The 22661-nt window shown below is 41.8% G+C and overlaps 1 long non-coding RNA gene across 1 annotated transcript; it reads left to right on the forward strand.

The window, feature by feature from the left end:
- The first annotated feature begins 1114 nt into the window (after positions 1–1114).
- LOC110348076 (uncharacterized) lies at positions 1115–14832 on the forward strand. Its single transcript, XR_015449332.1, has 4 exons — positions 1115–1360; positions 9319–9355; positions 12375–12449; positions 14595–14832. It is a non-coding gene; the product is annotated as an uncharacterized LOC110348076 (long non-coding RNA).
- The last annotated feature ends 7829 nt before the right edge of the window (positions 14833–22661 follow it).

The raw sequence follows: 22661 nt of genomic DNA on the forward strand, positions 1-22661 counted from the left end.
TTCTGGATTATGGACTGATTTCTTCTGATCCTGGTGGGCACAAGCTAGATTTAAATGTTTTCCTCTCATATATGTTCTTAAGAAAATGTTGCCATCTGGGCAGAAGAATCGCAAGGAATGGTTTCTGAAGGAGGCCAAAAATGAATTTGCTTTTTGGTTGATTGGTCAGTGCTCTGGCTTTAGCCTTAAGTCCTCAGCTACTGCCGGCAACTTTGACCTAATTCTGGAAGGAGAGTCTATTTGGCTTGGTTGCTGAGCTCTTTCTCAGAACCTCTTCTCAGGACAGTTGCCAAATGCTGTTTTTATAACTGTGTTGTAAAGTCTGAGGAAAGTCATTTTGGGTCACTGCCCAGGGCTTGATGCCCCAATTGTAGCCTTACATGTTACAATCTTTGTATTCCATTAGCATTGAGATCAAGCATCACCCACCTTGTCCTACTGCTCTCAATGCCTAGAAAGGTTCTCCGAACCCTAGCAGTTACCTGAAAACAAGTAAAGAATCAACCTTATCTTGTCCCGATTCCTTAGTTTTGAACAGTTCTTCTCAGCATCTTTGAAACCAGAGTACCCTTTCATAAATCACAAAAGATCTCATGCCTCTCATATTGGAAAGGCTGAGGTAGCTTTCTTAATCTCTATTCTCTCCTTCAACTTTCCTAATTTGGATGAGTTTATGTTTCTTGCAATCACACATACCCTAACTAAGTCTCTGGAAATTGGAATGCACCTATAATTGTCACCAACATACAATGAAACTTTACCTCTCCAAAATGTGAATATGACATTGTTGCCATTATAATGTTAACATTTCTTGGGGATCATAAAGATTTTACCTAAATGCAGCCTCTTACTGAATTTTGTTTTAAAAGAAAAAAAATAACAATGACCTCTAATCAGAAGAGAGATATATACTTAGAAAGGAGGGTGGAAAGTGAGGAGTAGGGTGATCAAAACAGGGAGGAAAGAACAAAACTGTCCATGTTAGCCTTTGCCACTGGCTTGTGAGCTATTCTTAATCTTGACAGCACAATTAATAAGGGAAAAATAGTCCCCAGAAGAAATGTGGCTGGAGGCAGTAACCTGCCCTCCATCCTCCTCCTGCCAAGAGGGACAAAGTCAGAGAAAATTTCTCCAGAGAGAGTTGCTGGGAAAACAACTTTTTGGCCCTTGGCAAAACTTTCTTTATTGAGCTCAGGGGCAAGTTAGTTTATGGCAGAGGGCATACACAGAGATTCCAAGGCAAAGGGAGAGTCTCCTCAGAGTTTACAGCTTGGTTGCTGAAGAAAAGACTACACCCCAGAAATGAAGCAAGGACCTTCCAAAGCAATGGTAATTTGGAGCAAGGCTGTGAAAATCACAGGTAAGAGGCCTTTGAAAGTAGTGTTTTCACTCTGGGTAATTGGGAAAGATTTCAGGAGAGAGCAAGTTTTAGGCAAATCTTTGAGGAAATTTAGCTACTGATGGAGAGAGTGAGGCAGGAAAGATAATGACAATCACATGTTGGAGTGGCAGGAATGGAGTGATCTGATTGGAGGATAGTCTTTGTGTTGAGTTGTGAAACTCATCATTTGGAGTCGTATTTTTGAGTTTTTGCTACCCCCATCTAAATACCAGTTACACCAGAATCTACCCTCCATAAAAGTTTTAATGCTTGGTGTAGTCTGTGTAGTCCAAGAAAATATCTGATTTTATTTCACACATGAAAGTTAGGCAGGCTCACCTGTGTAATAACAAATAAATAAATACTGCATAATTTGTTTCTGTGAACTCAGAGATATGAGGAAACAGGATGACAGGAAAGTTACTCTTCTTAGTTTTTAAAAGGAAACTTCAAATTAGTATTTCCATAAAAGTGTTTTCTGCTTATAATCTGTATACAGTACTCAGTTCCTAATATTTCTTGCATACCTGTGGCAATGGTCAGACACCTCTCAGTAATAAAGCACACCCATTTTACATTTACAAAGCGTTTTCACATTCTTTATCCCATTTGGGAAATCAGTATTGTTCTCAGTTGTGTTCTTGCTGCTAAGAGTTTTCCATAAAATCACAGAACTGCATAATAAGAGCCTGAATTCAAGGCCAGGTCTCCTGACTCCCAGTCTGCGGCCCTTCCAAGCCTGGGCTCGACCACCTGTTTCAACAGCAGAAGAGTCTGTTGTATGGGCCAAATAAAAACCAGTAATCTTCCAAGTGGATGAGAATGCCACAAGCCATGGCATCTCCCTCACTGTGGTGGGAGCAGAAGTTGATAAGCACCATTTGGAAAAGGCAATTTGGCAAAATCTATTAAGAACCTTAATGGTCTCCCTACACTTTGACCCAGTAATCCCGTTTCTAGAAATCTATCCTAAGGAATTAATGAGATATGTGGCCAAAGGTTTACATAGAAACATGTTTACCAGAATACTATTTATAATATCCAACAATGGGAGATCAGTTATGAACAATGGTATAGTCCAATGATGGAATATTATCAAAGTCATTTAAAAAAATCTGTTCTGAGGATTTTTTATTAATGATAAGTAAATATTGAGCAAACATTTGTAATATAACATAGAATGAAAAAGAATCTGCATCCAGAGAATATAATTAACAGAGAAAAAAGGAAATACACCAAAGGTTAATAATGCTTAATTGTGAGTAAAGAGATTACAAGCAAATCTTTTAAAATTTTATACGCATTTCTCACATTTCCTATAAAGAGGAAGTAGTAATTTTATAATCAGAATCAAGATTATATTTTCAATTTTTAAAATGGTAAAATCGGTCAGTAAGAGTAAACACTAAAAATAAGGAGCAATTAGGGATTTTAAATGGTCATGTTTTACCTAGCTGGCCTGTAATCTGTAAAGTTTACATTCAGGAAACACTAAAGTGAATAAGTATATGTGACTGTGTTACATTTCCAAGAGGAAGATGAGGATTTATGATTTGAAGATGGAAACCACAACTGCAATAGAGCGTGTGGCAAATACTTAGAGCTGGAAAAGACTGACTCTAAATAGTTAAATCACTTCAAGATCTAAGCCAGTTTCACTGGCTGGCAGGGGAAGGCTCTAGCTAGTCTCATTGCAAGCAGCTCTTGAAAGTTCCCCATACCTTGTAGTGGTCTCCTCCTCCGCTGTTTGTGGCCCTGGTTTGTTCTGTGCTATAAAGAGGAACAAAGTCACCACAGAGCAAGCAAAGCCCAGAGAGATGTTGGAATTTTGTAGGTGGAAGAGAAAGATGTGGTAGCAAAAGCAGGCAGAGAATACAGGGTTAACACTTGGCTTTTGGAGGAGACTGCAGTCCTTGGAGGCCTTCCAGTCTGGATTTGGAGAATTCATCAACAGGAAAACACATAGCTGGTGTGCTCTGTATTTACTTTGCCTTTTTCAAAGTTGCAACATACATTTCCCAACTTGGAAAGCTTTAAGGTCAGAGAGATACTTTGGGAACTCAGGGCTTCTCCTCCAGCCCGAGGGAAATATGTCTACCCCCATCTTGGGACAAAGTAGGCACCAGCCCACAGGGTGCTGCCACCCAAGACAGTGCCAGTTCTGTTTGACATCCAGGGCAGACTGGAGAAAGACGCCTGGAAAACTTGACTTCTCCAACTGAGAGCTGTGGGGCTGCTTTGGAAAAAATCCACTTATGCCAAGGGAGCGGAGGCATTGAGAAATTCTCACTGAATGACTTTACAGCAAGCTTGCCATGCAAAATACCCAATGGTATTTCAGTGGTGTCTGGATTGTAATACTTGATCAATTCTAAAAGCAACCTCTACACCACTGCTGGAATATTTGTGTTCTCACTCCCAACATTTCCAATTAAAAGAGAAACCGACACATATAACCCAGAACAACTGTCAATGCAACATTATAAAAATTGAATATGTGTCAGAAGTAGATTTAGATTCTTTGGGTTAATATTATTTTTGCAATTAGGTAATGAACTGATATTAATTTACTTGTGCTGTGAGATTAGGTTAATTTACTCCACAATAATCTTACATTTAAAAAATTAAAAATGGTACCTATATCTTCTCATTATCAATCAAAGTAGCAGCACCATAGAAACATGGTCATTTGGTACACAACTGAGCTCTTATAGGCAGTTGAATAAGCACTAAAAATGACAAATTACCGTGCTCTGATAGATCTGCATGTTTAAGTACCTACAAATAACTGTCCATTTGTGAATGGTTAAACATAATCAATTATTTTTCCTATAAGCAAGATAACCTCTTTCATAAATAGCAATCTACAAATAATACTTACAGCAGTTTAAATCTTACACATAATAATGCCACAGTATGTAGAAAACAAAACAAGCTTATGAGAATAAAGCTAAATAGTTTACCCCTTTTTTGACCTTCACAAATATAAGTGCTCTCTCTATGGCTCAATAAATTGTTTAAAACCCTTTAATGATACAAATGTGCTGACAATGTTCTCACACTTGCTGGAACTATAGTCCTGTTAATATTTTGAAAATTACTTTAATTAACCTTATTTCATCTTGTAGTAGTGGTAGAACACTTTAATATTTTAACTATGCATTAATTTGTTTCATCATTAACCTTAGATTTTGCCCTTGGAAATGATAGTCATTTATAATGTAAGTCGAACCAGGTGCCAGTACATTAGAACAATATACATGCTGGGTCCTGTCAATAGCTTTAGTGTTTAGGATTCTTTAGTCCAAAGATGATGGAAATACATCTTAAAGAGGGGGCAAAGTTCAGCAGAAAACTCCAGGCATGTAAAATCATTGGCCAATGATGCTGATGAAGGAGGAGAGATTCTGAATAGCCAAGGCTGGGTCGGGGACTCACCCCACCCAACCCCAACCTATCCTCCTGAGATCAGAAAGGGTGGAATCTGTTACAGAAGAAGGAAAGGAGGGTAAATAGTGGCCAGCCTCAACAAATGTCCACTCTAATAGTTAATCAAATTTAATATCAAGAAAATACACTACGTCCCTAGTCTCACAACAGCTATCTCTCTTTTTTGGGATGCATCGAGAGAGTTAAATGCTGCCACCATATGCAATTGAATCCTGGGTTTTATAGCTGTATGTGCAACTTGCCACAATTCTCAAAAATGAAGGCAGAAGCCCTTACTGGTTTTCAGAAGTATCCCCCAGTATCTAAGTACCAAGGCAGAGAAGTGCTGAGGACCTTGCTTTCAGAATTTAAGTCAGGCAAAGCTGTGGAGGCAATGACAAGAGTCATTTGTGAGCGCTCAGTATTTTCGTCCTTTTTCTGGAAGTGCCGTCAAAGGCCAGAAGAGGGCGAGTTCCATGTAGTGGGCCTGGCTGGAACCAAAAAACACTGCCAATTGCACACTCATTTCCAGATTTGTCCAGAAGTCTGTGTCACTAAAATTCTTATTTCTGCTTTTCTCTGTATTAACATTCTCTTCATTTTAAACATATTCAGCAACAGAAAATAATATTATGTAACCAAAGGAGGTATACTTAAAATAGCTTACACAGTTTTATAGCTAGCAAAGTAACATTTTGAGGAATCAGCGCTTTCAAAGAGCCCAATTCCTTCTCTTTATACTTTTGATACCCACCGTGTATTTCCTCGTGGTGCAAGATGTGTATTATATTCCTACACTGACCACTGAGTGGGCAGGAGTCGGGCAGGGAGGGTATGACAAGCCAGGGTAGAGTCCCACAAAGCCCACCCATCCATCCAACATGCACGCGCACATTACTGCTACGGTTGAGAGCGTGTCTGCTTATAGCTTCCCAGTAGAACGGAGGAAAGGTGGGCTAAGTCCCTCCTGGTTCAGGCCACTTTGCCCCTATTTATAAAGATGGAGGGGCAAGGGTTCAATAGATAGGGGGCACGCCACAGGATTACATGATGCCCCCAGATCAGGGGAAGTCCTTAGAGATCACTGGCTCAACACTCTTTTCTTGTCCTGATGCCCAGGAGGATTGTGACAAATTCACTGTCACAGAGCTAGGCAAGGACCTGGAGCCCTTGGATGGGCAAACAAAAACCTTCATGAAAACTATGATCTTTCCTTGTGCTTCATTTATTGAAGGCTAACTATTTTATAGACAATCCCAAGTCACAGAGACTTAACAGTGGAAGGTGCATCTTGCCTCATGGAAGCGTCAGTGTTTGGTGGGCACTTTCCATGGAGGACTCAGAGATCCAAGTATCTTTAGTTCCATGGCTCCACTGTCCCTGAGGGCCTCAGAGTTTGCTGCTGGATCTGTACTTCTGGCTGAGGCAAGTAAAGAGTGAGTGTGAAGGGTGGTGCAGGAGATGAGCAGACCGGAAAATGGGAGGCTCACTTCTGCTCCCATTCTACTGGCCCAGTTTCACTGCAAGGGAGCCTGGGAAATGTAGTCGTTGTTGGCACAGGCACTAGAAGGGACAGGTTTAGACAAGTGCACAGCTGGGTCTGTAACACCTGTCTAAACTGAGCTCCAAAACCAGTCAGTTGACAGCTGTTCATTTCAATCTGGGTTCTTTGGGGGACTAGCATTGACTAGCAGAGGGCATATGGTCTTTCAAGATGGACAAACTTGGGTGTGAATACTGTTGTGTGACCGTGGGCAAAGAATTGAACTCTTTGAGCTTCAGTTTTTTGGTGGGGAGGGGAGAATATTTTGTGGAGTCACTGTGATGGTTAAATGAGATAATGGATATAAAATATTTATTGCCACCACATACTTGTTTGTAGAAAGCAGTGGGACCAGATGAGAGGAGGAGGAAACAGACTTTCTGAGTCTCATTTTGACAACCTTGGGTGCTAGTTTCTGCCCAGGGAACATGCTCCATAGGCAAAAGCAGTGGCACTTTCCTTGGGCTCTTGCTAAATTTCAAGGTATTCATTCCAATACACACAAGACTTTGAAAGGAAAACAAAACAAACAGAAAACATGTCTCTACACCTACAATCATCCATTTGATTCGATAACGAAATAAAGTCCCTATAGCATGTAGCTCCTGTCAGAATTTTAACCCTCCTTGCTCAGTTTGAAACGGTCACATTTGGAAAGCTGCGAGTTTACTATTTTCTTTTGAAAAATGTATTCTCTCTGAGAGCTTTGAAGAAAAGAAATGATTTAAAAAGTAGTATCAGTTTTCACTTTCAGATTCTAGGGAGGAGAGGGACAGAGAAGTGCCTTCCTCCATGGGTAAAACCGTGGGGGTGGATCTGACTTAGAAGCTGGCATGTAAAGGGCTTCAACAAATATTTGTCGATTGGATTAATAGATAAACACTTTTACACAGGTAAAAACAATGGAAATAATCGTTTTGCCTGAAACCTTAATATTTTGAGGGTGGTGCTGCATTTCAGGATTCCCTAAATGTTTTCTTCATTTGTGAACGTTTGCTAACAATAAAGCGCGGGCACGCGCGCGCACACGCGCATACACAAACGCACACACCCATGCACACACCCATGCCCACATTCCACGGAAAGGTAAATGAAGAAGTCTAATTATGTCTCTTTGTAGCGCATTGCCCTTTAAAATAACCTTCCATGCCTGACTAGTTAAGCTCAGTGGTGATAAGATATTGGAAGCAATAAATAAAATGACGTCCAGGGCTCAGAACGTTAACAGTCTCCCCCACCCCCAAGAAATTATTGCCCAAAATGGCGCCTAAATCACAAAACGTGGTCCTGCAGTGCCCCCTGGTGCCTCTTCTGTGGAACTGTAAAACGGTAATTTTGTGCTCCCTTAGTCGTTAGCATATCTTGATTTATCTATGAGCTCGGGACTTGGGGGGCCAGGTTTTGTGGAAAAGGAGTGGGCGACCCGGAGGAAACCGAAATTCCTTTCTTTCAGGCCTTTTTCTAATGGCTTACTGCTACAATGTCAAAATAATTGGTACATTTATCCCATGTATTATTTTGAAAATAAAACTGAAACCATGTATTATCTTGAAAAGAAGCCTTTCACCTTCTAAAAATTATTGGCTTTTCATTTCTTTTGTTTTTCAGAGGGCAGATTATTAAGCAGTTTCTTTTTCCAATTAACACATTCTTTGTAAATCAGCTGGACAGAAGACAGTTTACTTTCAGAGATTAATTATCATATGTAATAATTGAGCCATTCTTTATTTTTCTTCAGGCCCACTGCTGTAAGAAAATGATATATAAAACCAGTCAATGAAATGAGAATGAAGATTGTAGGTAAAAGTACAGTATTCCAAAGACAGTATTTTCTCCTTTAAAAAAAAGCAGTGAAATTTATTCCAATAAGGATATTCCTATTGTTTGGAAAGGGGAACTGGTTAAATCACTCACATTTCAAGTGGAAATGGTGAAGATGATCATTGAGAATTTCAGAGTGCTTGTGTTTATCGATGAAACTGGCTTACATCTAAAGGCTGCTGTCAAAATTACAAAATGTTATGAAAACAGAAGGGCTTTTTCTTCTTCCACCTCCTTCTATGATGGGAAAGGTCAATTTAGTTCAGTTTGCAGGTGTTAAAAGTGCCACGCATGTGTGAAGCCTGGGCATAGGTGGGGTCATGGGTCAGCAAGGGAGACGCACTGGGGACACCTTCCTTTCTCTGCCTCTAGGACTGATGCTGTGGAGAGGGAGCTTACAGGAGCCATAGAAGGTGCAGGAGGCGGACGTGAACTTGGGAGACAGGAATTAGCCAGAGGAGGAAGGGGCGCAGGGCATTATAAGAACCGGAGCGCACATTGCCAGGAGCCTGGCAGCATATCTAGACAGTGTGGAGGGGTAGATGGATAAACCCAGGGAGGGTCCCAGTGAGAGGGTCCCCAGTGTGTGGCAGGGCCCCAGGGGTGCCCCGATGGGTTTAGGCAGGAGCAGCTCAACAAACCAGTGGCCCAAGGGCAGCTGAGGGAACCAGCTGAAGCTGGAATCACATTGTCCATGGAATGAGAAATCTCTCTTTTTGCTTTTGGAGACCATTCATCAGTGCTAATGGAGGTCCTGGTGTTATGAGAAAGAGGTGCAGGGTGAAGAAAAGTTAGGAGCTTCAGAGTTTGTCAGGTCTTCATTCAAATCCCTGCTTGGCCACTGCCAACCTTGGACAGATTTCTCGACCTCCCCCAGCCTCCATTTTTCCACAGGTAAACTGGGCATGACCTGCTTTGCAGGACTGGAGAAGGCAGATGGGGTGTGATTGGCAGAGCAGCTGACATGGCAGGTGCCCTTTGAATGAGACTTAGCTTTCATTAAAGTGAAAATGATTCCCATCATAAAAGTTCCAGACCAAGCCAGCCCCTTGTTCGGGACACCACAGCATTGGGAAAGCAGCCTCTCATGTCTGGTTGCATATCTTTACATGATCATACAATTAATGCCTGCTCCTCCTTCTAGTCTGGGACCTTCATCATGGACCAGAACCTCCAAAACTGTGAGTCAAAATTTTTCTCTTTATAAGTTAATTGACACAGGTATTTCATTATAGTGACAGAAAGCTGATTGATTCAAGAAGTGTTCTGGTATGGTTTACTTTGCTGCATGGTGTCTTCCTGTCATTGGTCCCTTCCTTCTTCCAGTCACCAGTCACAAGTTGAGGACTCATACATTGGTGCTGTGTATGCAAAAGGAAGCTGTTGTTCTGAGGGAGTGAGGATCTGGGGCAGAAGTATAAGAGGGGGCACGGTATCAACTCTATGGCCTGCGTTGGAAATACAGGCAGGTGTTTTCGGTGATTGCAAAGATGGAGTCAACAATGAATATATTCGTGCTCTGTGGGGCCGCACCTGGAGCTGCAGCATTGTGGAGTTCCGGGAAGAGCTGCAGGTGCAGGATGGGTATCCTGCTTTTTGGTGGTCAAGCTGGAACATTTACTTGTTAATATGTATAAATTTAATCAAAAATTTATTTTTATTTTGTTGTCATTGTTTAAATTATATGTTTATATAATTAACTCTGAATTTTGTTTTAAGAGAAAACAGGTTAGTGTTGATAAATATTTATTGTAAGGGGCTGTAGAATGCAGGATAGGAGACAGGAAAGAGGTGAGCATCTTGCTGGAGAGCTGGGTTAGAGCACGCCCCTGGCTGGTCCCAGAAGCAGAGACTCTCAATGAAAAGAGGCTAAATTGCTTTTACTGAAGATGGTGTAGCGTACATATTAATCAGAAAGAAAAACAATTATAAATCTTCAAGCCAAAGTGGAAAGAGCTCTGCATTCTGAGCTTGATGCCTCCTTCACTTCTTCCTTAACATAGTTTCTTTTTTATTTTTTGGTACTGGGGATCGAAGTCAGGACCTTGTGCTTTTGAGGCAGGTGGTGGAACCACTGAGCTAAATCCCTGGCCCCCTTAACATAGTTTCTGCATCTACAAAATAACAGGGCTGGTGTCTTATTTACTTTTCTCGTTGCTGAGACAAAATACCCAACACTCAAGGTTGAAGGAGGAAAGGTTTATTTAGCCTACAGTTTGTAGAGGCTTCAGTTCACAGTTGGCTGGTTTCAGGGCAGAGTAACATGGCAGAGGGGCTTGCAGAGGAGAAACAGTACATGGCAGGCAGAAGAAGCAAGCTACAAGCAACGAGCAGTGACCCTCTTTTTGTCCCTTATATCTTATCCAGGCTGCCTGCCATTAGGGCAGGTAGCACGCACATCTAGGGTGGGGCAACCTTAATCCTACCCAGAATTATGCCAAACCAATCAGTGGACTAATTTGTAATTACACACCCTTGATCCCAGCATCACACACCCCGAAAAGCCCACCTATGACTGCATGAGGCTTTGGAGGGACGTCTAGATACAGCCCATAACAGCTGGGTTCCATGATCTCTCGGGACCTTTAGCTAAAATTCTGTGAATCATCTATGGCTGCCAAAGTACCGTAAATCTGTTTTTCTTAGACCTATACAATGAACTTTATAAAATGGCATAGATATTTTTTCACATTATTTTCCAGTAAAAAGTTTGAAGACTCCCTTTAAATGATAATAATCTGGCAGAAGGTGAAATAAAAATCTACAAAAATCTATAAATCTTCAATGTTAGGGAATTTTTACTTAGCATAAAGCTGCTAAGATGTATGAATTTCAAATCTAACTTCACCAGTCATTAGCCATGTGATCTTGAGCTAGTTGCTTAATTTCTCAAGATGGGAGTAATAGTTATCCTACCTCTAGTACTGTGAAATTTAAATGAAGTAATGTTTCCAAAGCAAATTTAAATGAGGTAATGCTTCTAAAACATACCATGTATTCAGTTTTGCAAGATGAAAAAGAGATGACATTGTGAATACATTTAACACTTAAAAATGGCTAAGATGGTAAATTTATGCCATGTGCTTTTTTATTCTCAATTTTAAAATTTGGAGTGCAAAATGCATATATATGTATGTACTAGGGGCTTAATAAATATACTGTAGCTGTTATTATGCTAGTTTGTTTGTTTGTTTGTTTTTTGGCTTTCAAGTGGGCTTTCATCCTGCCCATTCATTCATTCCATGGACAAGGACTAGGAGCAGCAGGTAGAGCACTGGAGAAGGCTGAGCATGCTCAGTGAAGAACATCAAGAAGCAAAGGCCCTAGAAGGGGACCTGGGGGAGTAAGCTGTTGCCACTGCAGATGGTTAAGTGCTATGTAGGGCAGGAGCAGGAGGACAGGAAGAATCACTCTATTTAAACTCTGTGCGCTTCTGTAGGGAAAGCCTGGGGTGGAAGGAGCAGATAAAGGAAGTCCTGGCAGGAGAAGGCCTGATGCAGCTTTTGGGGCCTAAGCCAAGCCTTGGAGGACACAGAAGTTGGTGAGGCAGGGATGACACACTCTGGATTCTCTGATTTTGTGACAGGGAGGCAGGTCCTGCATTTGCCACTGAGGTAGTGACAATGAAGGTAGCTCATTGGTTTCAGTAAGGCAGTATCAGGAATGAAAAAGTACCAAGAAAGACCTTGGAAGATCATGAAATCTGCCATGATTTCTTCCAGGAAGGTCAAGGCTCATCTAAAGCAAAGGGGCACCTAGTCACGCTCCACCACGTAGGTGACATGTGGTCCAGCCAGGGGGTGGGGGGTGGCGTGGGGGTCTGTGCTCACCCATCCCCGTGGCCCGGCTTCCACACTGGCTGGAGCCTGTTTGGGATGTGTCCTATCTCCCTGAGGTGCACTTCCTTCCCACACCCGGCTTGCACCCTCCCTGGCTGAGATGTGATGGGGGGCGATGGCTCTTCCTCTTGCCACACTTCCAAGCACTTGAGTTAATCTGTATCTGGGCCTCCTGACTCAACAAATTATTTTGTGCATTTGCTTTATTGCAGACTAGAGGTTATAATAAAATTAGTTTTATTCCACGTTATTGGTTCATAATTAGAATTGCATGAACAAAACCGATACAATCTCGCCAACTCTTCTATGGCTGAGCAATTGAACTGACTGCACGATTTCATCTCTTTTTCCTCTCCTGCAGCTTCATTTGCAGGTTATGTTCAAATCCCTTCAAGGAATGAGACCTATTTCAACAGGATTTTTCTACAGCTCCTAGGTAAGGTGACTTATAATTCAGTACCCAAACTAGGACAATTGTGAGAATGAAAGGGAGGCTATTAATAATTAATCCAGGACGATAGTATAAGCCAGCAGGGCCGCAGGCAAACTATGACAGGTGGTCATCCTATTTTTAGGGGCGAGCTGACCCTGTCCCACCATCATCGGTTAGTCTTGGTGGACAATGCTGCTTTTCTAATTGCTTTTTTAAAAAGTAAATTTGGGACAATCATCTTCATGAATTAAAAATTTCCTCTTGCGATATGGTTGGCTATTGTGCAACCTCACAACAAATTTGAGAAATTAAAATAATGAGGAGCAAAGAGTATATTAACATTCAGACATATGCAATTGCTTGGGACTTCTTTGGATATGAGAATTGCAAAGTATAAGGGGAAATCTGGGCTGGCCTTTTTTTATGCCAAGCTCCTGACCTGGCCCATATATAAAAACATACTTACTTTCTCTTAAGGGACAGGAAACTTTATATAGTGGCATTAAAGCCTCACTCCCTTCCACAAAAGTCAGATCTGAGCAAATAAAAAAATCCACCCTTTGGGATCAAAATGAAATATACTTCAGTAAATTTGTTTTTCTGGGAAGTAACCTCATTTAGAAATATCCGGGTGGCATCTGGAGATACTGACCTTGACTCTAGATTGGTTCAAGTGAAACTGGCTTAGTGTCCCTGCCTTTAAGATGGCCACTAGCTGTCCTTTACCCACTCTTGGCTAACCAAGGAATGGCTTTGTGTGTTAAAGCATGGAGCTTTCGGCTTTGGGTTTCTCTAGTGATCCTGAAACACATGAATTTGAGGCAAAATTAGGTAACGTCCCTTCAGTTCTGGAGGCAGCAGATTATACCCTCCTATCGCCTCACTGTGACGTAAGTTTGTGTGAAGTCAACTGTGATCATGTGCAGTAGCAGACATAGCACCATTACGATGTGAATTACTGTTCTCGTGTCAGAGTTTGCTGGATGAAGCTGAAATATTTGGGCAGTCACACACTGAACTGTAGCATGTCTAAATCTGTGTATGATCAGTCTTGTTGTAACAAGGATGCCCCTGCTGGATGTGGTTTACATTATTTCTCTAATGTCAGAAGCAACCTACACTTAGCAGGGGGGCAGTGTGGCCCCTCATTAAAATGTGTATATGGAACCTTGGTGAGATTTGAAGAACAGATGATTTCTAAGGAGGGAAAGGAGGCAGTGGGCCCGGTACAGAGGTATACATCACCTAGCTACTCTGGAGGCTAAGGCAGGAGTCTCACAAGTTCAAGTCCAATCTGAGCAACTTAGACCTTGTCTCAAAATAAAAATAAATAAAAGACTGTGGATGTAGCTCAGTTGTAGAGTGCTTTCTTTTTGAGGCAGGGTCTCACTATGTAGTTCAGGTTGGCCTTGAAGTTGCAGAGTGCTTTCTTAGTATGGGTTCAGTCTCTGGTACCCCCCCCCCCCGAGAGAGAGAGAGAGAGAGAGAGAGAGAGAGAGAGAGAGAGAGAGAGAGAGAGAAAGGGAGAGAGAGATTGAAAGAAACAGAAAGGAGAGAAGAGGGAGAAAAAAGGAAAGAGGAGGAAGAGAACGAAGAAAGAAGGAAGGCAAAGAAATAAAACATCAGAACTCCTGATGGTTTCAATAGAGCGATTTATAATCCATCCTACAGTTCATTCAGGGTGAGCTCAGCAGCCACCCATTGACTATCCGAAAGAAAACCCTGTAGGGATGTGATGATATTTTCCCTTTAAACAACAAGATAGGAAGTGGCAGATGAATGGGAATTGCACCACCACCTTGCAGTGGATGGAAGAGATTCGATTTCTCTCTGCCCTGCGTGTGGCGGGCATCCACACTGACACCAACTGAGCGCCACAGAGAGACCGCTGCTGACGTCCAGGAAGAGGATACCTGGTACCTCCTGCAAGGACCTGCTGATAAAGCAAGTCTTCATCAAGGCACACATGATCCTCTTGTATCAGGATTGTTCTCGCTCCTGTCTCATCATAAACCTGTCCATGCTGTGTGCGTGCTTTTGAGGAGTGCGTGTGCTGCTGAGCAGGTGCATAGTGGGAGTGCTTGAGGTCTCGTCTGTTGTGATTAAGGGACAAATGGGGGGGGGGGCTGCTCTTTGTTTATTTTGCAGATAAATCTCATCTCTAATCCAGATGCATGGCAATGTCCTGTGTGAAGGAAAGGAAGCCCCCCATGCCACCCGATGACATCCATATAAATCACAGGTTTTATTCCTCCGTTGTGAGGGGGCACTGCATATTGCAGCAACGTTGCATACTCTCATTGGCCAATGCTTCATTACTTGGTGGAAAATCCCCAGGGCCAAAACGTTATTTAAATGTGCTATGAAAATAAACGTGATTTATATATGTGTCGTCTGCTGAGACATTCTTCTCTGTTACTGCAGGTGCTGTTGTGCATCAGGATTAGCGCCTCGATTTATCGCCAGTTTGAGCCACCCACATGCTCAGTGACAGGATGATGTCCACATCTCCAAAAGCTCCAGAAAGGAGATGGTGTTTGCTGAGTAGTGGGTGTTAGCTGTTCAGTGGTGGGGCTGATTTTTATGGGCTGAGAATGCGTGTGCATGCATGTGCGTGCATGTGCATGCTTGTGCTGAACCCAGGCCACATTTCGTTTGAAGGTTCCAAAGAACAAATACTTTGTCCTCAGATGCATCAATTTCCAATGGCAGAAGAATGATGTTTCTGGTCAAAAGACAAAGAAGAATCTTTATTTTGGGTTAGGGCTGGGGCCCATATGTTTAGCTCAGAGTGAGTGGAACTATCAGAAATGAAAGTCAGAAACGCAAGTTTCAGCTAATGAATGTCAGCAGGCTCTCAGCCCAAATGGGGTGTGAGCAGCAGGCAGACATATGGTTGGGATGTTTTCATTACCAAAGATGATCTTCAGGGGAAGGGCTGTCTTAAAGGGGTGAATGTGGTCCCTCCAGAGCCCAACAACAGGCTTTCTCAAAGAGCTTCCACAAGCATCCCCAAAACATGGGGGTGACCTCGGCTCCTGCCTCATGTCATTCAGTGCCAACCCATTGCTCCACCCAGGAAATTCGAGGCTGAGGAAGGTGGCAGAACTGACAGGAGACATTGAACCTGCTACATCATCTTTGCTGGGCCCCATCTTAATGTATCTCATGTCAAAGATGAGTCCACAGAGGTAAAAGTATCCCAAGGTTTGGAATGTTGTAGGCCTGAGAACTGGGGTCTTCTTCTTCCAGAATCCTCTTCTCTAGACATTTATTTAAACAGCAGCACCTTGGGTTTTGCCAGTCTTGTCTCCTATTCCTGTTTGTCTTCCAGATTTGTGGTTCTCAGTGATATCGTGAACAGGATGTACAACAAGTTCTTTTTATTTATTCTACAAAAGCAAGAGTATTTCTATGGGCCAAAGTAGGAAGCCTTTAAAAAAACTTTTGAAATAAATTTAGATCCACATAAAATTTTTAAAAAATAGTGCCATGAATTCCTATATATCCTTCACCAAGTACCCTAATTGTTAGTACTTTGCCACATTTGTTTTATCATTCTGTGTGTGTGACTGTGTGTATGTGTATATATGTGTATCTGTTCTTTTGTGATGATTTAGGAATAAATTCTAGAAATGCTGCCCCTTTATCCCTAAAAACTCAACATTAAATTACATAACCACAGTGCAGTTACCAAATCCAAGAAATTAATATTTCTACAGTATTATTTAATGTACAGACCTTATTCAAATTTCAGGCATTGCCCTTTCTATCAAATGATGATATTTTCCCCCTATTTTGAGATTGTGAGGTTTGTGTCTTATTTATGGGGATTTGAATGAAAGAGTTAAATTTGCTGAAGTTTTAGGCTATTAAAATGATATCTAAACATTATCTTTAAAAATATGTATATATTATATCTATAACTCTCCTTACCTTGACAATTCTCCCTTCTATAGTTATAATTACATGACCATAACTGGCAAATTGAAAACTTTTGTGTCTTTGAACTGAAAAATACCACCTGGTTCATTCAATTCTGTGCAAGTCTCTTAAGCAGCTGCTTAGCTGAGAGCTTCATGTTCTTCTGGAAGGCTTGGCTGAGGCTTTGACTCTGAGCCTAGAGTGAGTAAAACGAAAGTCCAAAGAGTGTTTTGGCAAAGTGTTGTTAAGATCGAGTAATTTGGTCTGAATATGTGTTTCAGAGAAACAGTGCCTGGTGACATTGTGACGCTGGGAGTGCCACTCATGAGAGCTGCTAGAGCAGGTCACCTGGCTCCCATGAGCACACTGTGTATCCTAAGAGCCAGGCAGGGAGTGAAAAGACAAAGTTGCTCCAGGATTGAGTGCTGTCCACGAGGAGGATTAGTGAAACACCTTTATAATGCTGGTGTTGACAGACAGGACTAGCATCTGTTTTATAGGCTATCGACTGAGTTCTATCAGACTTCTCCTATGGGTAGCAGTCATGTTTCAGCCGACATGATTTGACTTGTGGTTTATCCAAATCGGTGTAATAATAAGCCATGTTATAAGGGCGTTTACTTGGCCGTGCACACTCTCATATAGTCACCCTCTTATAAAACCAAGCAAATAAGGGCTTCTGTTTCTCCTGTTGGTGCATGGGGAGGGTACGAGAATAATCAGCTTGCCCCCTCTGAGAAGTAGCCGTGCAGAAGGTTTGTAAAAGCTCTTTATTCCTTGTGGGGAAATGATTTTCCTCTTAGGAAGGAAACACATGGCTTTCTTCTTATAGCTTCAGACTCTTTGCCAGCTGCATTTATTTCCTTCAGCCTGACACGAATGAAAGGGGACTTTGATGAGCTGCGTGAGTGGTCAGCCCAGCCAGCGGGAGGCAGAGAGCCTCAACTGTTTGGAAGGTGCTTGCTCACTCTAGAGTATTTCTGCCTTATCTCCAACACACATCTTGGAGAGACATCATTGGCTTCTGATTAAAGTCCACAGGTCCTGGGTACCTGCAGGATGGGTTTCTGCAGGTTGAGTTCCTCAGAAAAGGGATACTGGGAAGACAAACCCGCTCGAACATTCAGACCTCGGGTCTCTCCCAGTCCCCACCAGGTCTGGTGTACCTTAAGGCAAATTCCTGCCTTTTTAAATTTAAATGTTTTTTTAAAGGTGTTAGCAATCTGTCTTAGGTTCTCCCACCCCTGCTGGGATTTATGATCCAGTTCGTATTTTACTGCACCATCTTGGCAGGCTCCCCTCGTTGAAATTCAAACCCAAGCAACTTGATGGGGGAACAGACATAAAAATATTAATTTGGTGGATATTAAAAAAAATCACACTGGTTATAAATCAGGGACTGTCCACTGGTTCCTTTCATCATCTAAATGGTCCTTCTAACCAGACCACAAATCTTACTAGGGAGGAGGGGCTTTGGGAGGTGGAGGTTCCCTTCCTGAGGCTTTGGAGACAGCTTACATCCAACACTTCCTCAAACCTGGCTTTGTTTTTTAAAGGTAATAAAAAGTGAGTACTTCTGGTACAGGCAGGCTAATTAGCTGGCCTCACAGAACCGACTTGGGGCTTAAAAGAAAGTTAACTTGGCCTAAAAACAGTCAGGTTGTGTAAATGTCTAAATGTTCATTAAAAATAGGGTTTGGGAGACTTGGGATGAGTACTCCACTTCTCCTAGGCACAGGGAGCCCATTTAGCAACAATGGCGGTGGATGGAGAGCAAAGAGGGGTCAGGGCTGCCAAGACCAGGAGCTGCACCACATAGCCTGCGTGGACCTGCGACCCGCTGGAGGGCTGGGGTAGTGTGCCCGGGTCTCAGCCAACACTTTCTGTGCCAGCTTTGGATTTTACCAGGGAGCCATAACTAGATATGACCAGGAGAGAGAGGGCACTTCCATTCCTGTTGGGTGGAATTAAGAAAACGTGGCAAAGAATTCCTTCTCCTGCAATGATACTTTAATGAACTCTTTCTTTTCCATCTTACAGCTGATCTTTACAGTTAAAAAGGCTCTTGATAGGTACTTTAAAATTTCACGAAAACTCTGGGAATTGGTTTTTAACAACTATGGATGGTTGGAAGGCTAAATACTTCTACAAGAAGATGTTAATAAAATGGAAAGCTGTCCCTATCATAAATAACTATATATACAAAAATATGTAGTCATGATGGCAAATTTGTTTGCATTCTAGAATCCCAAGATTCTATTTAGTGACAAAATCTAATAGAGCAAATGAACTCAAACTTTCACCCAGACAGCTCATAGTTAATATGCATGTTATAATGAAGCTCCCAACACAGTTGCATCTTGAGATTAAAGAGAAAATCCAGTACCTGGGAAGGAAGGATCAATTGGTTTTGTATAAAAAGCACAGCAAGTTCTTGATTCAGAATATGAGTGTGATAACAGTAACAACTATAAACCAGTGCTGTGGTGTTTTAAAGGCTAAAAATTGGTTTGTATTACTTCTTTGTCATCTTTAGAGGCAGCATTAAAGAAGAGCCTTATTTCTACCTGAACAGTATAATGATGAAAATTATTTCAACTTAAACAGATATTTTTTCTACTTGGTTACTATGCATTCTAATACTGACAGTGCCTTGGACTTGAAAAATGATATTCTCATCTCTGAGAAATGGAAAGTGGGAGAAGGCACAGTCATTCTGAGCTTTACTCTAAAGCAATTATGAGCTCTTCACAACTCTCAGACAAGAATTGATTTTATTTTTAGATTATTAAGCTGTGGGGGCAAGGAAGTCAGGATATGTGACCTAGTTCTGACCTTGTAGATTGAATTCTTCTAGAATGGCTTCAATATTGAAAAGGAGAACTTCTTAAAAAGCATTTCTGCCTTATATCCTCCCCAAATTTGCTTTGCTTTTTTCCCTAACATTACCAAAACCTTCATGATCATAAAGACACATGAATAAATAGGATTGTACATGCAAACTATTGGAATAGAGCATAGGCACTTCTGAATTAACTGATATGTCCTAAAGAAGCTTAGAAGCATTAAACACCCCCCGAAACATAGTGATGTTATGTTAGGTGCATTTGATGCTAACATCAATATGCCCCCTCCCTGCATGCAGAATGCTAAAGTATCAAGCTACTTACACACAGGACAGTCACCTTACTAATCTTTTTTGGAAATAGTGTTTACTCATATATTTGCATACTGAATGTAATTGGCCCAGGAAGCCAAGAAGGGTTATCTGGCTGGAGTAAGAGCCCCATGTAAAAGGTAGAAGAACTATATCATGTTATGTCCATGTGGGCATCACACTTCTTCTGCTGAACCTTCTAAATAGCTCAGACATGTGCCCAGAGGGGACCACCTTCCAACTTTAACTACATATGCAGCCTAGAACCCACCAGCTTCCTCCCACCCCAACCCGGACCTTTACTGAGGGCAACTGCTCACTGCTCCTTACAACCCTGTGTTCCTTCCTACCTTCCTCTACTCCTAGTTATTTTATAGAATGCACTCTCCTACCTCTCTGCCACCCAGCTGTTACCAGAGATTTCCAGATCCTTCCTCTGGCTGTGTTCTCCAGCTTTTTGTTCATCTTGCTCTCTTTGCAGCCTCTGGTGCATTTCTGATAGGGGCTGCCTGGTTTGGCACTTAATAATAATGTATTCTCTTCAATTGTTTCTCCTCCTCTAGCAGTAACTCCACTTCTTTGAATCTCAGATTCATTCCTTGCAAAATGATAACATATGCAGGGTTGTTGTGAAGATGAAACAAGACAGAGCACAAGGCCTGGTCCACAGCATGTGCTCTACAAACATTTGTGGTCTCTCTTCCCAAAGGACTGTGTCATGTTTTGTGGTATCTTCCTGTCCTTCTGATGGAGTAAAATATTTTTTGTGTTGTTACTGTTGAAAACTTAAGCAAAGACTGAGCCACTGTACTGTGTCCTGCTTTAAAACAGGCAGATTCCACTTTTATTTGCCTTTTCAGGGCAGGAATTGTTCAAATACTTGGATGAGAATGACTGTCTGATGCAGATTCACCTGGAGAAATGGGTCCTGAAAAGAATGTGGTAGAAAGTTAGCTACAAGGGCTGGGGCTGTAGCTAAGTGGTGCCACACTTGCCTGGCAAGCTCAAGGTCCTGAGCTCGATTCCTGGTACCAGAAAAAAAAAAAAAGAAGGCTAGCTATTGATGGCATAACAATCAAATATGCTGTCTTCCTGGGTCACTAAGACCTTGGAAATGAGCCAATCTAAACCTCTCGGTTCCTCAGTACCCACAGCCTCTTGAACGAACCATGACAGGGTTCCCCCACCCCAGTGGTCAGACCACCGCAATAACAAATAAAATAAAGATAGAAGGGTGAGTAAAGCAGGGAAGGGACTCCAAGGAGATGCTGATGCCTCTTCTTATAAAAATGAGGGAACCCTGGAGCAGTTTAATTTCTGTAAAGAGTGATGGTATTCCCATCAGGACTCTGGGGTTGATAATTACCCTGCATAAGTATGGCAGTCCTTCCCTTCTTGACAGTGGTTCCCAAGAGATCTTCCAGGCAGCTTTTGTAGGTGACATCCCTGCCCGCCAGCCCATAGCACACACACAGCCAGCCCTGTGATTCCACAAGACAGAACCATCTCTGGGAAACAGAGCTCTTGCTGGAGACAGAGGCTGGATGGAGATTTCCACTCATCTTGAACATTTTTGTGTTTAGTTTTACCAAAAGCAGCCAAAAGTATAAAGAATGTACATACATAAATGCCACAAAATTAGTGTAGGCAGCTGGTCTTCAAATAACACTCTGGGGAGGGCACAGAAAGAAATCCCCCGGACCTCATTTTATTTTACCCATGCCCTTGAGGAAGAAATAAAAAGTCATGTAGATGCCAACATAAGGTCTTTGATCCCTCTTCTCTCCTGACCAGCCCCAAAGAGAGCAAATAGTGAATAAGTCAATCCACCTCTCTGTCTGCAAGGCATCCTCCAAACCAGACAGACGCCAAATGAGCAGCGGGTGCATGAGCCTGTGCCCTGCATAAGATAATTGTGCCATAAATATAATTAAAGTCAGCAGGAAGACCATTACGGAGAAAACCAAACTTAAAAAAAAATTAGTACTAGTGAAGAAAATATCATACATTCTTTTTATTTCACTCTAATTTTGTTTACATGATTCATACAGTTTCCAAGAGTATCCCTGGAGAACATTAGGCTCATACCACATGCATAAACATTCATATATAACATGTAAATGAGGAACAATCTCAGGATTTATATAGAAATTACAGCCACTTCTAGCAAATTAATTCAATGACAGCAAAAGGGTTACTGTCTCTCTTCAAATCAAGAGGGGGAAATATTGGGCAAAGCAGATTTATTTATTCAAGAGACTTATTCCTTGCCAGGAGCCAATGTCCCTTTGGCCTCGAGATTTCCATTTTTTTATTGGATATGTATTGGTGATTGAATTTACTGTGAATACAAGAGCAGTCAATGAGGACCATAATGGGCTGCTTTAAGTTATAGCATTGCTAATATAGTCATAAAGTTGATTAGGCTAGAAGAGTATTCTGTAGAGAAATGACAGAAAGAGGTAAGTTGCTCAAGTTAAAATATTCAAGATTATTGAATCCTGGAGCTCCAAGGCATGGAGAGTACAAACTTAACCATTTTATAGATGAAAAAACTGAGCCCCAGAGAAGACATGATTTGACCAAGTGAACAAAGCACATAATTTACAAAGAGACCAGAACCTGGCTTCTCCAACAAGATGCTGTAATATTGGAATGGGCCAGTGATGTTTGAGAACATGTTCTTATAGAATTTTGTGCTGATTTTTTTCATGGTGATTTTGCTGTTGGGAATTGTGGTAGATTGATTGTCCAAATGGCCCCAATTCTTTACCTTCTCTGCATTCGTGTCCTTCTCAGGGAGACTCTACAGTGCTTCAGTCTGGGCAGGGCATTGCGACTTACTTTGGCAAATGGAACACAATGAACTTCCAGCTCTGAGCCCAGACCTGCAGTATCCGAGCACCTGCCCATTGCATTCTCCTGAGCTGGCCATGGATACAACGTGGGCTGGCCTGCTAGAAGGTGGGAGAGACACGCAAGAAGGGGGTTAGAGAGCAAATGTTGGGAGCATACTCATACTAAAAAATTAGTCATTCATCAGAAATTCTAATTTAACTGAGCATCCCATATTTTATCTGACAATTCTATATGCTATGGAAGAGATCTCAGATAACACTACTCTGTGTTCATCA

Source organism: Heterocephalus glaber, unplaced genomic scaffold, assembly GCF_053883595.1.
Source record: "Heterocephalus glaber isolate CG9 unplaced genomic scaffold, H.glaber_assembly_v1.0 deba00000676, whole genome shotgun sequence".
In the NCBI taxonomy this organism is placed as follows: Eukaryota; Metazoa; Chordata; class Mammalia; order Rodentia; family Bathyergidae; genus Heterocephalus; species Heterocephalus glaber.